This window comes from Portunus trituberculatus, chromosome 43 (assembly GCF_017591435.1).
Source record: "Portunus trituberculatus isolate SZX2019 chromosome 43, ASM1759143v1, whole genome shotgun sequence".
NCBI classification, from domain to species: domain Eukaryota; kingdom Metazoa; phylum Arthropoda; class Malacostraca; order Decapoda; family Portunidae; genus Portunus; species Portunus trituberculatus.
Window position 1 is genome coordinate 25,681,690 of NC_059297.1, and position 15,000 is coordinate 25,696,689.

The 15,000-nt window shown below is 40.7% G+C and overlaps 1 pseudogene; it reads right to left on the reverse strand.

Annotated features, from left to right (window-relative positions):
• The window catches only part of LOC123518247, a 79,749-nt pseudogene that overhangs the window by 7,040 nt on the left and 57,709 nt on the right, over positions 1 to 15,000 (reverse strand).

The following is a 15,000-nucleotide window of genomic DNA, read 5'->3' on the forward strand; positions in this document are numbered from 1 at the left end:
ACCCTAGCTGTTGCCCATCACTCCTCACTTGCCACACTCTCACAGTTAATACACGCAGAAGGGAGAACCAGTTGGGCCGCTCATCTGTATATGTTTGTTTTATAAAGTTCAACATGTGTAGCCTCCCTCCCTGTCTGTCCTCGCTCAGTGTCTTGAAAACTGGTACAAAAAGAGACGATGATGAAAAGTTGAACACTTCTTCCACAATTCCGTGGAAGAAAGAAAAGGATGGATGTTATAATTTCTTAATGTCCTGCTATTTTGTTCCTTTCTTTGTGAGATTAGTGATTACGACGACAAAAATCATCATCATCATCATAAATAGAAGTAGTAGTAGTAGTAGTAGTAGTAGTAGTAGTAAATTCTTTTACTATTACCACCACTACTACTACTACTACTACTACTACTACTACTACTACTACTACTACTACTATCACCACCACTACCACCCACTAACTACCACTGTGTTGTTTGGCCATTCTTCCCTCTCCATGTGCTAACTCTACACCGGGCCTTGTAGAGTGCAGCTCCGGCATATGGAGGTTATTTTATTCACAAATTTTAATTAGACAGGGTGGAATTACATACTTTTGTCCTCGCTAACTTCCTTCCTTTATCCGACTGAGTTCACTCTCCCGCTCACCGCTGTGGTGTTGCATTTCGTGCTATCTTCTGCCGTTATTTCCATGGTTACTGCTCTTCTCAGCTTGTCAAATGTATGCTTGTCTATACCTCTCGCGGCCTTACCAAATGAAGCTTTTTTTTTCATCATAATCACCATTACCACTGTGAGCATCTTCAACTGAATTCATAATTAAGTAATGCAATTAACAAGACAAAAATATATCCTCAATTTCTGATTTATGTTTTGATTTTCTTGTAATTGCATTTTTAGGAAGAAATTTTCTCTCATACATTTTTACCTGATATGGCGCCGTAAATACGCAACACAACAGCAACAACACCAGTATTCCCTGCTCCCATGAGGTGCAGGGTAAGACAGCGCCGAGCCGGCACGCTATTGATTTACATCAGCTGATGCTCACAACACTCGGCCTCCAATGAGCGTGCTGTCCTGATGAGGCTTGGATTCTGTTTTTGGACAGGCTTCTGTAATTAAATGAATGACACACCAATCATCCTGTTAATTATAGACGCGGCCATCACTGAGCAGTGTGACTAGTTTCTCCCAGCAGTGGGTTACTGGATCGTTGTTCACTGGTTCACTCAGTGACAAAGACATTCTGGATCTTTACAATATGGAAATTAACGAAACCGTATGTCTCGTTATCATTCTCTTGTGGCTGTGACGCTCACTAGTCAGTTATCAGGTGCCACGCCCGCAACATTCACCTCACCTGCCGGCATGTGTCCCGCCGCCTGCTGGGTGTTGCCAGATTGAAGCCTTCCTGTTACCTCGGGGCGTGAGTCAGGGCAGCGTGACGCACGTTTGTAATCAGTCACCTGTAGCTTTTCCTTGAGTTTAATAAAGGTATCTATAGAAAGTTTAGAATGCACTTTCCAATTACACCACTGACAGTAAAAAATGATGATGTAACAGAATTTTTCAATTAATTCCAGTTTTATTTTTTTTGCAGAAGAAAAATAGTCACTCAGAAAACGGGTGACATTGCGTCATTATCATGCAGCTACAGGATTCATAAAGACAAGTGCTTCCTTTTCGATGTGTGAAAACGAAGCCATCGCACGCGTGATTACGTTTAGAGTCGATTGGTATTGCTCAATAACACTTCTCTCATTTACGCGTACACTGACGCTCTGCTAACGAACGCGTGCCCTCATCTCTACCATTTTAAAATCGCGTCTATAAACTGACTGGTGCAAGTGTATTTTATTCACTATGCACATTCAAGACTATATTCTGAAACATTTCTGTGCCGCACCTCCAACACATTCAAAAGGCTCTATTTGAAGTGGCATGGGTTCTATTGGCTAGGAAACAAAATATCTGCTTTATGAAGACGCAAAAGACTATTGAGAATCTGCCATATAAAAATATTCGTGGTGAGATAAAGCATTTCAGAAGAGGGGCTTTAGATTGTCCGTCTCTCATGGCACTGGCGTCTTGGCACCCGCGGCGGCCTCACCTGTGTTTGTCTTGCTGTTGCAGTATTTGGGCACCACTTCCTTGAGGGTGAAGCGCGGCAGGTGAAGGTTCTTGTTCACTTGAATAGGATCCTTATCTTCCCATTTGAAGACCAGATCCTCGGTGGTCCAGCCGTCTGAGAGAGAGAGAGAGAGAGAGAGAGAGAGAGAGAGAGAGAGAGAGAGAGAGAGAGAGAGAGAGAGAGAGAGAGAGAGAGAGAGAGAGAGAGAGAGAGAGAGAGAGAGAGAGAGAGAGAGAGAATTTAGAATTTAGAATTTAGAATTTATTTTATTCCAGAGAGAGAGAGAGAGGAGAGAAAACAGAGAGAGAGAGAGAGGAAATACATCTAATTTACATTTGATTTGAAAACAGGATACATATATTAGCCAATGGAAATACATCTAATTTACAGATGATATCACACACACACACACACACACACACACACGGTGACTGATACAGGTCTCTCTCTCTCTCTCTCTCTCTCTCTCTCTCTCTCTCTCTCTCTCTCTCACACACACACACACACACACACACACATAGACACACACCGCGTAGTGTAGTGGTTAGCACGCTCGACTCACAATCGAGAGGGCCGGGTTCGAGTTCCGGTAAGTGGCAAGGCAAATGGGCAACCTCTTAATGTGTGGCCTCTATTCACCTAGCGGTAAATAGGTACGGGATGTAACTCGAGGGGTTGTGGCCTCGCTTTCCCGGTGTGTTTTGTGTGTTGTGGTCTCAGTCCTACCCGAAGATCGGTCTATGAGGTCTGAGCTCGCTCCGTAATGGGGAAGACTGGCTGGGTGACCAGCAGGCGACCGAGGTGAATTACACACACCCGTGCCATACCTATCACAATATCAACACAATACTACCGTAACTTAATGTAATGTAACTTAACAATCTGCAAAAACTATGGATTCTTCTTTTAAACAGTTTCATTTCTTGTTCAAATCAGAATGAACTATAAAAATTGAATTGTTATTCATACTAAAATTATTACTCTTCTTCTTCTTCTTCTTCTTCTTCTTCTTCTTCTTATTATTATTATTATTATTATTATTATTATTATTATTATTATTATTATCATTACTATTATCATTACTATTATTAACATTAGCATCATCATCAGTAAACTTATGAAGAGTTTTAAAGATTGTTTCCACGGACACAAACACAAGGAAATGAGAATAAGACACTAATTTTGTTTGACCTTCCTTAGCTAAAAAAAAAAAAAAAAAAAAAATAATCAAGAGTATTTTAGCGCACAATTATTAGTCCTCTATGTGCCTGAAAATGACTATAAGAAAAATATGTAGAAGCGAAAAATTTCAAATAATTATGTCACCCTTATATCACGCCCACCTTTATGTCAACATATAATACATCGTTAAGTGATGACATGTAATCCTAGCCTTATTACATATCCCTAATAAACTGTATGTTCATAATCAGCCTCTTACCTTTGCTTGTCCTAATGAAACGTCAATCATTATTCTCATTATATACCCCCATCCTCTCTCTCTCTCTCTCTCTCTCTCTCTCTCTCTCTCTCTCTCTCTCTCTCTCTCTCTGCAGGTACCCACATGAAGCCATCCGCAGCTCGCACACTTGGGTATCGAGTGGGTACAGCTTCAGGTTCATCGGGCAGGATAGCGTCAGAGAAATCCTGTCAAGGGAGAGAAGAGGTGTGAGTGAGGCGCCTCGACCCAGGTGAATGGAATGATGAGCGAAAGTACAGCACACAAAAACTCTCTCTCTCTCTCTCTCTCTCTCTCTCTCTCTCTCTCTCTCTCTCTCTCTCTCTCTCTCCTTCTTCTGCTAGTTCTACTTCTTCGGCTGCTTCTTTTCTCTAATTCAGTTCTCTCAACTTTTGTATCTATAAATTCTCACAATCTGTCGTGCTTCTTTTAAAGTGCTCTCTCTCTCTCTCTCTCTCTCTCTCTCTCTCTCTCTCTCTCTCTCTCTCTCTCTCTCTTGAGCAACGCACATCACCTTCCTTCATTCCGAGATTAACATTAATGTAAGCATGGAGGAGGTGCAATAATCATGTTAGACACCCCTCCTTTCCCTTCCTTGTCAACGTGTTGGCGCCTCCCTCCTCCTGCCACTCTGAGGTGAATCTCTCCTTTCCATGTAAAATGTATTCAAAACTCAAGTCCCAAAAACATTGTTGAAGTTTGGCTAAGTGAATTTGTACATGACTTGAAGTTCTTATAGGGTTTCCACCGCTGGCTTACGGTAAGCGCGTGTTTGTGTGTGTGTGTGTGTGTGTGTGTGTGTGTGTGTGTGTGTGTGTGTGTGTGTGTGTGTGTGTGTGTGTGTGTGTGTGTGTGTGTGTGTGTGTGTGTGTGTGTTTCGCTAGGTATCCATCAAAACACGCTCCATACTCTAGCAAGCTCCCAAATATATGAGCTGTGAAACGGTCTCTATCTTTTTTAATCTAAACACACCTTATACTGTAATGGGATTGGTATATATATATATATATATATATATATATATATATATATATATATATATATATATATATATATATATATATATATATATATATATATATATATATATATATATATATATATATATATACTACAAGGGCACTGGCCAAGGGAAAACAAAGTGTTGGAAAAAAAAATCCCGCTGGTTGCCAGGCCCTGTTAAGAGGAAAGTAGAAAGAGAAAAACAAAAAATCTAAAAGGAGGGTCCAGTTAACGTAAGAGGTGTCTTGACACTCCTCTTTTGAAAGAGTTTAAGTCATAGGCAGGTGGAAATACAGACACAGGTAGAGAGTTCCAGAGTTTACCAGTGTAGGGAATGAAGGAGTGAAGATACTGGTTAACTCTTGCATTAGGAAGATGGACAGAATAGGGATGAGAAGAAGTAGAGAGTCTTGTGCAGCGAGGCCGCAGGAGGGGAAGGCATGCAGTTAGCAAGTTCAGAAGAGCAGACAGCATGAAAACAGCGGTAGAAGACAGATAAAGATGCAACATTGCGGCGGTGACTTAAAGAATCAAGACAGTCAGTTAGAGGAGAAGAGTTGATAAGACGAAAAGCTTTAGATTCCACCTTGTTTAGTAAAGCTGTGTGTGGATCCCCCAGACATGAGAGCCATACTCCATACACGGGCGGATAAGGCCCTTGTACAGAGCAAGCAGCTGGGAGGAGAGAAAATGGACGAAGACGCCATAGGACACCTAACTTCTTGGAAGCTGATTTAGCAAGAGTAGAGATGTGAAATTTCCAGTTTAGATTTTTAGTGAAGGATAGACCGAGTGTGTTTAATGTAGAGGAGAGGGAAGTTGAGTGTTATTGAAGAAGAGAGGATAGTTGTCTGGAAGGTTATGTCGAGTAGATAGTTGTAGAAATTGAGTTTTGAGGCATTGAACAAAACCAGGTTTTCTCTGCCCCAATCAGAAACAAGTGAAAGATCAGAAGTTAGGCGTCCTATAGCATCTCGCCTTGAGTCATTTAATTGTTGTTGGGTTGGGCGTCTGTTGAACGCTGTTGAATAATGCAGGTGGTATCATCAGCATAGGAGTGGATAGGGCATTGAGTCAGATTTAGGAGATCATTGATGAATAATAGAAAGAGAGTGGGTGATAGGACAGAACCCTGTGGAACACCACTGTTGATAGTTTTAGGGAAGAACAGTGACCGTCTACTACAGCAGCAATAGAACGATCGGAAAGGAAACTGGAGATGAAGGTACAGAGAGAAGGATAGAATCCGTAGGAGGGTAGTTTAGAAATTAAAGATTTGTGCCAGACTCTATCGAAGGCTTTCGATATGTCAAGGCCGACAGCAAAGGTTTCACCGAAGTCCCTAAAAGAGGATGACCAAGATTCAGTTAGGAAAGTAAGAAGATCACCAGTAGATCTGCCTTTACGGAAACCATACTGGCAATCAGAGAGAAGGTTGTGAGCTGATAGATGCCTCATTATCTTCCTATTAAGGATAGACTCAAAGGCTTTAGAAAGGCAGGAAATCAAAGCTATAGGGCGGTAGTTAGAAGGATTGGAGTGGTCACCTTTTTAGGGACAGGTTGAATGTGAGCAAACTTCCAGCAAGAAGGATAAATAGAAGTAGAGAGACACAGATGAAAGAGTTTGACCAGGCAGTGAGCGAGTTCGGAAGCACAGTTTTGAGAACAACAGGAGGGACTCCATCCGGACCGTAAGCCTTCCGAGAATCAAGGCCAGAGAGGGCCAGGAAAACGTCTTTATAAAGAATTTTAATTTTAGGGATGAAGTAGTCAGAGGGTGGAGGAGTAGGAGGAATATGCCCAGAATCATCCAAAGTTGAGTTGGTAGCAAAGGTTTGAGCGAAGAGTTCAGCTTTAGAAAAGAAGAGACAGCTGTAGAGCCATCTGGATGAAGTAAAGGAGGGAAAGACGAAGAAGTAAAGTTGTTAGAGATATTATTGGCTATATATATATATATATATATATATATATATATATATATATATATATATATATATATATATATATATATATATATATATATATATATATATATATATATATATATATATATATATATATATATATATATATATATATATATATATATATATATATATATATATATATATATATATATATATATATATATATATATATATATATATATATATATATAAAAGGGCGATTCCAATCTTTTTGTGAGATATCAAATCAAAACATGCGGCATTTTAGAAATCTCTCGAAAGGACTCTCTATATCTTCTCCAGCCCTAAACGCACCTTATGCTGTACTGGCATTCCACAGTCTTTTCGTAAAGTATCTTATCAAAACACGCTTCATATTTTAGCAACCTTCCGAACTAGACAGTGGAACGGGCTTTATATATTTTTTCTAAGCCAAAACCTGAACACACCTTATGCTGTAGAGCACCTCGCCCTCCGGAAAGATCCTGATGTAGGTGTTGGGCAGGATGATGTCGTGGAAGTGGCCAATCTTCTCGTTTTTGAAGAAGAGATCAGGCATCCAGATCTTGTCCGTCTCCGTCAAGGTAAGGTATTTGATTTTCCCTGCAGGAGAGACAAGGTAAGGTAACGTTAAGCAAGGTACGGTAAGGTAAGGTACGGTAAAGCAAGGCAAGGCAAGGTGAAGTAAGGTAATGTAAGGTAAAGTAAGATTAATTAAGGTAAGGTAAGGTAAAGCAAGGTAAAGTAAAAAGTAAGGTAACAAAGCAAGGTAAGGTAAGGTCAGGTAAGTTAAGGTAAAGGTAAAGTAAGATAAGATAATTCATTTTCCACATTGTTATACAGTGATGCATACAAGTGGTGGATCTGAACGAGTGCATGTAATAAGTCTTCGTTTAGAGATATTATTTCTAATGCTCTCTCTCTCTCTCTCTCTCTCTCTCTCTCTCTCTCTCCCACGAAGTCAGGCGTAGTGGATTATGCAACGCTCGCCTTGTGCCTGGCGTGGGTGTTAGTGGTGCGCGGGACGGCTTATGAGCACACATGCTATCTCTAGCTTTGATACAACCAAGACCAAGGGCTGAATGTGTATGACGTGTGGGCGATGGAGAGAGAGAGAGAGAGAGAGAGAGAGAGAGAGAGAGAGAGAGAGAGAGAGAGAGAGAGAGAGAGAGAGAGAGAGAGAGAGAGAGAGAGAGAGAGAGAGAGAGAGAGAGAGAGAGAGAGAGAGAGAGAGAGAGAGAGAGAGAGAGAGAGAGAGAGAGAGTCACTTCTTTTTCTCCGTCCTCTCCTCCTTAACTAGCACCTACACGTCGTATTATAAATTGCAAGTTATGCGCAAATGAAGAACAGGACAATGCCATAAGCTGGAGTGCGTCACTGAAGGGAGTGAGGGAGTGTGTCGGCTCTCGCATTAACGGAAGACAGACAAAGGAAACGAAGGAGGGCGTAAGAAGGCATGGAGTGAAGAGAGGACTGTGGGTAGAGGAGCCCAACGAAGCATTCCATGGGAAACTAACGCCACAGAGTCAAGAGGAGTGAGAGGCAGAGCGGAAAAATGCTGGGTGGTGAATGAGTGAGCGGAGGGAGATGAAGGGCTCTGATTGCAGCTCATCTAAAAATGGGGAGGACGGACGAGGTATCTCTATGAATCATCAGCTGATTGAAGGTGAACACTGAAAAAATGGAGAAAGATGGGGCGTGTGGATGTGGGTGGGGGTTGGCGAGGCCATTCGGAATACTGCAGCCTCTTGCGGTGTTCTTTGCATCAACACCTGAAGTCTTTCCTTTTCCTCCTCTGGTGTTCCCCGTCTGGCTGTCCATGTGCACCCACTCACCGCAGAGCAAGGAATGAAAAAACTGACTGGTATTTAGGTCTTTATCAACATAATCTTCACCGGGAAACATGGCACCGTGCCTTCCTGCTCCCAGTGTTCTTTAGGACTTCATTGGCCTTCCTTCTCTTCTATTCTAAAAACCTGCGCAAGCTGCTGGGAAAACGAAATTAAAGATTCTGAAGCAACCTAGCTAACTCCATCACGCTGAGAACCAGGGTTGGAAAAAATCAAGGAAAACTTGATTATTTTTCATTAATCTATTTCTAGAGGATTACCGATTTATTTATTTTTTGCTTCTGATATCAATATGTAAATCAGTTTAAATAAGCAATTAAAAAGTAATCTAGAGTGAAATAGAAGGTCTGAAGTGTTATCTTAAGGACAGACACTTGTTTAGGTCATGTTGATACAGGTTGGTCTAGTTGGACAAAGCCTGTGTTAACTTGTGCTGTACACGAAATGAACGGGTCAGGCTTCACTACTTTAACACTTTTTATATACTGCACGCACAGACGGCTTCCTGCTTGATGGAGCCGCCTTCCTATCCTTGTTTTTAGCTAAAACCACATGTCAACTCAAGGGATTTCAATAAGTATGACCATATGACCAAGTATAGTCATCTGACCTAAGCTGTTACGGCGCCTAATGGAATAATTTCAGTCTCCATTTCATGTCAAAGGCAGCTCTAGCTAATGACAGCTATGGAAAAAAGGAGCTGCTTTTTGTTAGGAATATAGATAAGAAAGTTGGTTCTTTAAATAGGGAACATTTTGTACATATATATCTATCGGTATGATATAAAACAAAATTTTAATATGTAAAATAAAAAAAAATTGTGGGGGTTTGGGTGTATTTTTTATTATTATTATTATTATTTATTTATTTTTTTTTAATGCCAGCGTTGCCGAGAACCCGAACAGAAAGTTTAATCAAGACGAGCCGATTTTTAGATTAAGGGAAATGTGAGGAAGGTACGTAAGACTCCATGTCAAAATTGACCTCCGGCATATCTTGCACACCGCCAGAAGAGCTGGGAGAATGTCGCCAAGCTTTTCATTTAGATGGTGAACTAATAAGGACTACTGAGCAACGGTAAGGAAAACAAATCTATGCGCTGTCCTTCCTGGTGGCATTCATTAAACCAGATATAGGGAATTTAGTATTTTGATAGATTTATGCATGAAAAAAGACGCATATAGTTACGTTTTTTATATTTGTGAATCAAGTAAATGGTCCAGTTATTGATGTTCGTAATTCTCTTGTACCCAGTCTTTCAGAACAGAAGGAAAGAGGAGGCAGTCTTTGGCAAAAGCGTGCATAGTATTTGCTTTGGAAACTGAAGTCATGTAAATGTTGCAGTAGAGAGTGATCGAATAACGAAAAGAAAGTGGCCCGAGTAGAGCAAAACTTTCAGCCGTGGTCACTAAATTCATTAGGGTACGCCAAGTTTTTCTCACAGCTCACACTCTTGGGTAAGTTTCCCGTAACTCATTCAGCAGAGTTTGAAAACACGTGTAAGTTAAGGAAAGGCAAACAGAAAAAAAAGTACCTACTTATGTTAAGGAAATAGTTTTAAATTTTACTTCTACAAGGACGTATCCACTGACTGAAACTAAAGATCCGAGGCACACAACTCGACCTGAGTGTTTCTCGATGGCTTCATTCACGGAGCTCTGAGAACCTGTCACTCCATAATAAACACTGGAAACCAGATTTTCATAAGGGTTTGTTTAATGGCACTATTGACATGTTTAGGAACATGAACTACATCTTTTGGTTAATATTCTTGATGGCAATAATAACTTTAAATTTTCCGGAAGCAAAACCAAGTTTGTGTTCGCCATGAACTTGTGCTTTCGCAAACTACTAATCTTTTTTTCCCCGCTGTACAATGGTGGGTGCATAAGTTTAATCTACGAACGCTAGAAATATGCTGACTCTTCCTGCGTTATGATGTATTATTTTGCAGTCACTGTAGTGGGCACGGACGGGGTTGTGGCGGGTTTAACGATAGATGTTAGACTGTACTGGTGTGTGTGTGTGTGTGTGTGTGTGTGTGTGTGTGTGTGTGTGTTTGTGTAGGGTAAGGGTATGGTGGTAACGATGATAAATACCGTCTGAGAAACACTTATCAATGAAGATATGTCAAAACCTATACAATCACCTGATATCTGAACTCAAACTGCGAAACGTCTTGTAGCAGTAAGATAATTGAGCATATTTCTACCATTATTTTTGTGTTACATGAGATTAGGTCCCTCGCAACCCACAAATGACGTGTCGCTGGAACAGAAAGGACAAAATGGCTGCAGGAGATTGAGACCCTGGCAGGAGGGAGAGATGAAAGGCCAAGACTGTACTGACATGTGGACAATATTTTTTTCGCTTACATCTTCTTTCCGTACATTTTCCTTTCTTTTCCTTTTCTTTTTCTCTCTCAATTCTTTTCCTCTGGAATTTTTTCCATTATTTTTTTTTTTTTACTTTTAGATATTATTTCTCCGTCGACTTCTTCCTCTCCAGATATTATTAATTTATTTCCATTATTCTTCCTTACATTTTCCTTTATCCTTTTTTTTTTCTCCGAACTGTACTTTATTTGCCATCCATTTTTTTCCCATTTTGGACGTTTTCATTTCTAAACATTTTGCCAGACCATTTTTTTTTCTCCGGATATTTGCGCTCATAAGCTTTTTTCTCTTAATATTTTCCTCTCCGGACACTTTTACCGTCTATTTTTCCTCTTTCTGTCTCTCTCCCAACATTTCCTTCCTCCTTTACCTCTTCCCTCTCTGCCATTTTCCCATCCTAACAATTTTCTCCTCTCCACTACGTAAATATTTAGCAATCAACATAAGGCAAATTAACATGACCTAGATCATTTATAGCCAGACTTACCATCACAGTTTCATCATAACACTGCTAGCAAACGCATCCACAGGGAAATAAGTACAGAGAGGAAATGCCATGGAAAAAAATGTCCAAGGAAAAATAAGGTGGACCGGCATTGGTGTGCGTACGTCTGGCGGCGGTGACGAGTGTATCACTGTAGTCTTAACAAGTTCGGGACTCTGAAGTACAAACAACAATTTCTTACGGCAATATTCAGCTTAAGTATTTTGTAGCGCCCTGGATTGGATGGGCGACCAAATGGATGGTAGTGATAGGAAAGGGACGTCTGGGGAAATGAACTGAATCAAGAAGGAAGAACAAAAAGTAAATGAGGCTTGAGTTAAACGTTCGGACCAAGTCTCCGAGACACTGACCATGATTCACTGGACCTGTTCTGAAAAACTTCTACATTATTGGCAAACGAAACGCTACTGAGAAACTGGCTCGTAACTTTGAAAGTCTTGAAAATAGTATGCAGTCGTATTGAGAATGGAAAGCGTTTCATAATACTAATCTATTGTACAACAGTCGCGGCCACGGGGAATGAGTGTTGGTTTATTGAACGCACATAGGCAGCCTTTCCATCAACATAGTGTGAGAGACAATACATGCGGCACACTTTAGGAACACAAGTCACTCTTGAAAATGTTGAACCTCAGTCAGACTATCCTTGTAAAAATAATAGTACGTTTGTCAACACTGTTAATAATGTCTATTGGCAGTATTTATTAATTATTTGAACTTCAACACTGACTACATTTATCAGTATTCGCCACTGCTGCCTACATGTAACGTCAATAGAGATAAATATTTCATGCACAGTAACGGTCGGTTAGTTAATTGCCAGCGTACGATAACCTTCAATCAGACTCGTGACCTCGACTATAGTAAAGTTTGGTGTGTGTACACTGTACAGTACATGCACCGACCACCCACAAGCCTCAAATTTAGCATCGCTCGTGGTGGCAACACAAGCCTCACCTTCACCGGATTCCAAAACAACTCGCATACACAACAAAATACACTGTAATCTGTTGCTGCTCCTCGAACTGGCACCGAGAAAAAATGAGCAGGAAAACTGCGAGTTACAAACAGCCGAAAGAACGTAACCGTCTTTTTTCTTTTTTTTTTTTTTTTTTTTTTGTAAGTTCGGAAACGCTGGTGTAAAAATAAGACGAGAAAAGTTGGGATCGCTGCCGCTAACTTCATACACCTGAGACTCGGTGAGAAAAGGTGAGGCTTAGTAAGAGAGACAAGCTTAGACTCCTGCACCCTCTACCACTTTTGAGGTACCTATAATTATACTGAGGGATCAACTTTGGACACAATGTTGCACGGAAAACAATCATCTGCTGCAATATATAAAGTCTGAAGAATTAACAACAGCAATACGTGTGTCTGAGTCGTTACCTGAACCAACGTGGGCAAGACACTTAAAAAAAAGTAAAAATAAAGAATAGAAAAGCAATACAATCGTTTGAAGTTGAAGCTTTTGCACTGTGACAGAAGACACTATATAATCGCAGTTTTTCACTTCCTTCCGCTGTGGGATTCTAAGAAAAGGAAAGCGCTACAACATTCCAGGAACAGATGCGAGCCTTGTTTATTGAGAAATTCTTTGTGTTTTTCCTTGTCTATATCTTTTCTTCTCCAACAGCAGTGAGCGGAATGTCGCCCACGCCCGGGAGAGTCGCGGTGATGGCGTAGGCTTTGGAGGCGGTGGAGATGGGGACAAATATGATTAATACGCACAACAGATATGGTAGTGAGCTAGTGGTGGTGACGGTGTAGTAATAGTGATGGTAATGGGGAGGCACTGGTAGTGAGTAGTGACAGTGAGGTAATAATAGTGACAGAACAGTATTGATAAAAAGGAGGCATTGGTGATGACGGAGAGACAGTAATTAAGTGACAATAGTAGTGGTGATGGGGTGAAAGGGGTGGTGATGACGGAACAGTATTGATGATTGGAGGCAATGGTGATGGGGATGCAGTGGTAGTGACGCTGAGGAAGAGGCGGTGGTAACGGTGTAGTAGCGATTAGAGTGACGCTGATGGATATCTAATACATCTTCTTTAACATCACCCAGATGACCTCGTCCTTCACAATCTCATGCGTTTTCCCTGCATTCTGAATTCGACAGAAAACATGACATTCGATATGACAGGCGCATATCAAGACTCGAGCTGGGTTTTGTGTCCAGGCTGGTGTTGCTGGTGATGGTTCTTTCCTTTTGAGATGAGGCTTCCCACTGTGTGTGTGTGTGTGTGTGTGTGTGTGTGTGTGAGGAGCTGGGAGCGCTCGTTATCAACAGGTAGACAAAGGAAACGAGTAAAAATCAAAGGTTATTCCTCTCCTCTCGTCAAATGCCCTTCTCCTCTTCTCTCCTTTTCTATCTCCAATATCTAACAAACCTTCACACCGTCATCTCCTAGCTTTGTCCCGCCTTATAGTACAAGTTGTGTTTTTTGAGGAAGACTGGAAAGATGGTGGTGGTGGTGGTGGTAGTGGTGATGAGAGCAAATGCGAGTAGCGAATATGAAATGGTTGTGCTCGTGATTGTGGTGATGATAAAGGTGTTAATGTTGATGGTGGCAGTAGTGTGAGTAAATCAGATATAGTTTGGTCTATATATCTGTCCGTCTGTCTGCCTGCCTACATTAGTGTGTATATTTGTATGTCTTACCTCCTTCGTTGGTGTATTTCAATCTGTCGTCCTTCCATTGTTCTCTGAAGGTCATCTGCACGCTGTACTCCTGCGGCACAAAGAGAGAGAGAGAGAGAGAGAGAGAGAGAGAGAGAGAGAGAGAGAGAGAGAGAGAGAGAGAGAGAGAGAGAGAGAGAGAGAGAGTAGTTATTAGTTATTAGAATATACCACACAGCATCATCATAGTAGAGCACACAGCAACACACGTACAAACACTACACACTATACATTACTCCGTCACAACCTCACTCAGCGGCAATACTTACAAACACAAAGCTACAGCAACACTAGCAATGCAAAGGTTACCACCATTTATCGCCTCAGAGCACCGCAATACAGCACGCAACACTGCAACACAATCAGCTTTAAAACAACACTCAGAAGCTAATAGAATGGCGCAACACACATTGCTCCGCGACGCAGTGTAAACAGCAACACTTAACATTGCACGGTATTAAATATTCCATTCGAAGGACAATGCCACAACACTCAAGCAACACAAGGTTACGTCACATTATAGCATGCACCACAACTCAATGAAAACTCACGGACACATAAACATTAAGACAAGAACAAAAGATCGTTTATTTTTCGTCTTTTGCCCATTAAGCTCTTCATTACCTTGAGGAGTTTTGATATTCATTGTGCTTACTATTTGGTGATTTTATACAGCTTCAGAAACTTAAATTTGGATTAAAATAGTGAAGACTGTAGCCATTAATCTTCTGACTTCCATAGACCCTTCCTAATGTCAGTAAAATCATCTAATCGTACGCAAAACTCGTGGTAAAAATGCGTCTTAGTACTGAAGGAATTAAAAGTTTTGCCGTTATAAACGTTTTGTTCTTTCACCAGAATTTAAAAACAAAACACAAACATTATTAGTAAAGTTAACTTGTCTCAGCGATGACGTAGTAAAATTCTTGTCAAAATATCTATGGTCACCCCCTAAAAAAAAACTTTCATAACCCAAATTATTTCCATCATAACCTTTTGAAAATAGATCCAACAAAATGGTAAAACGACA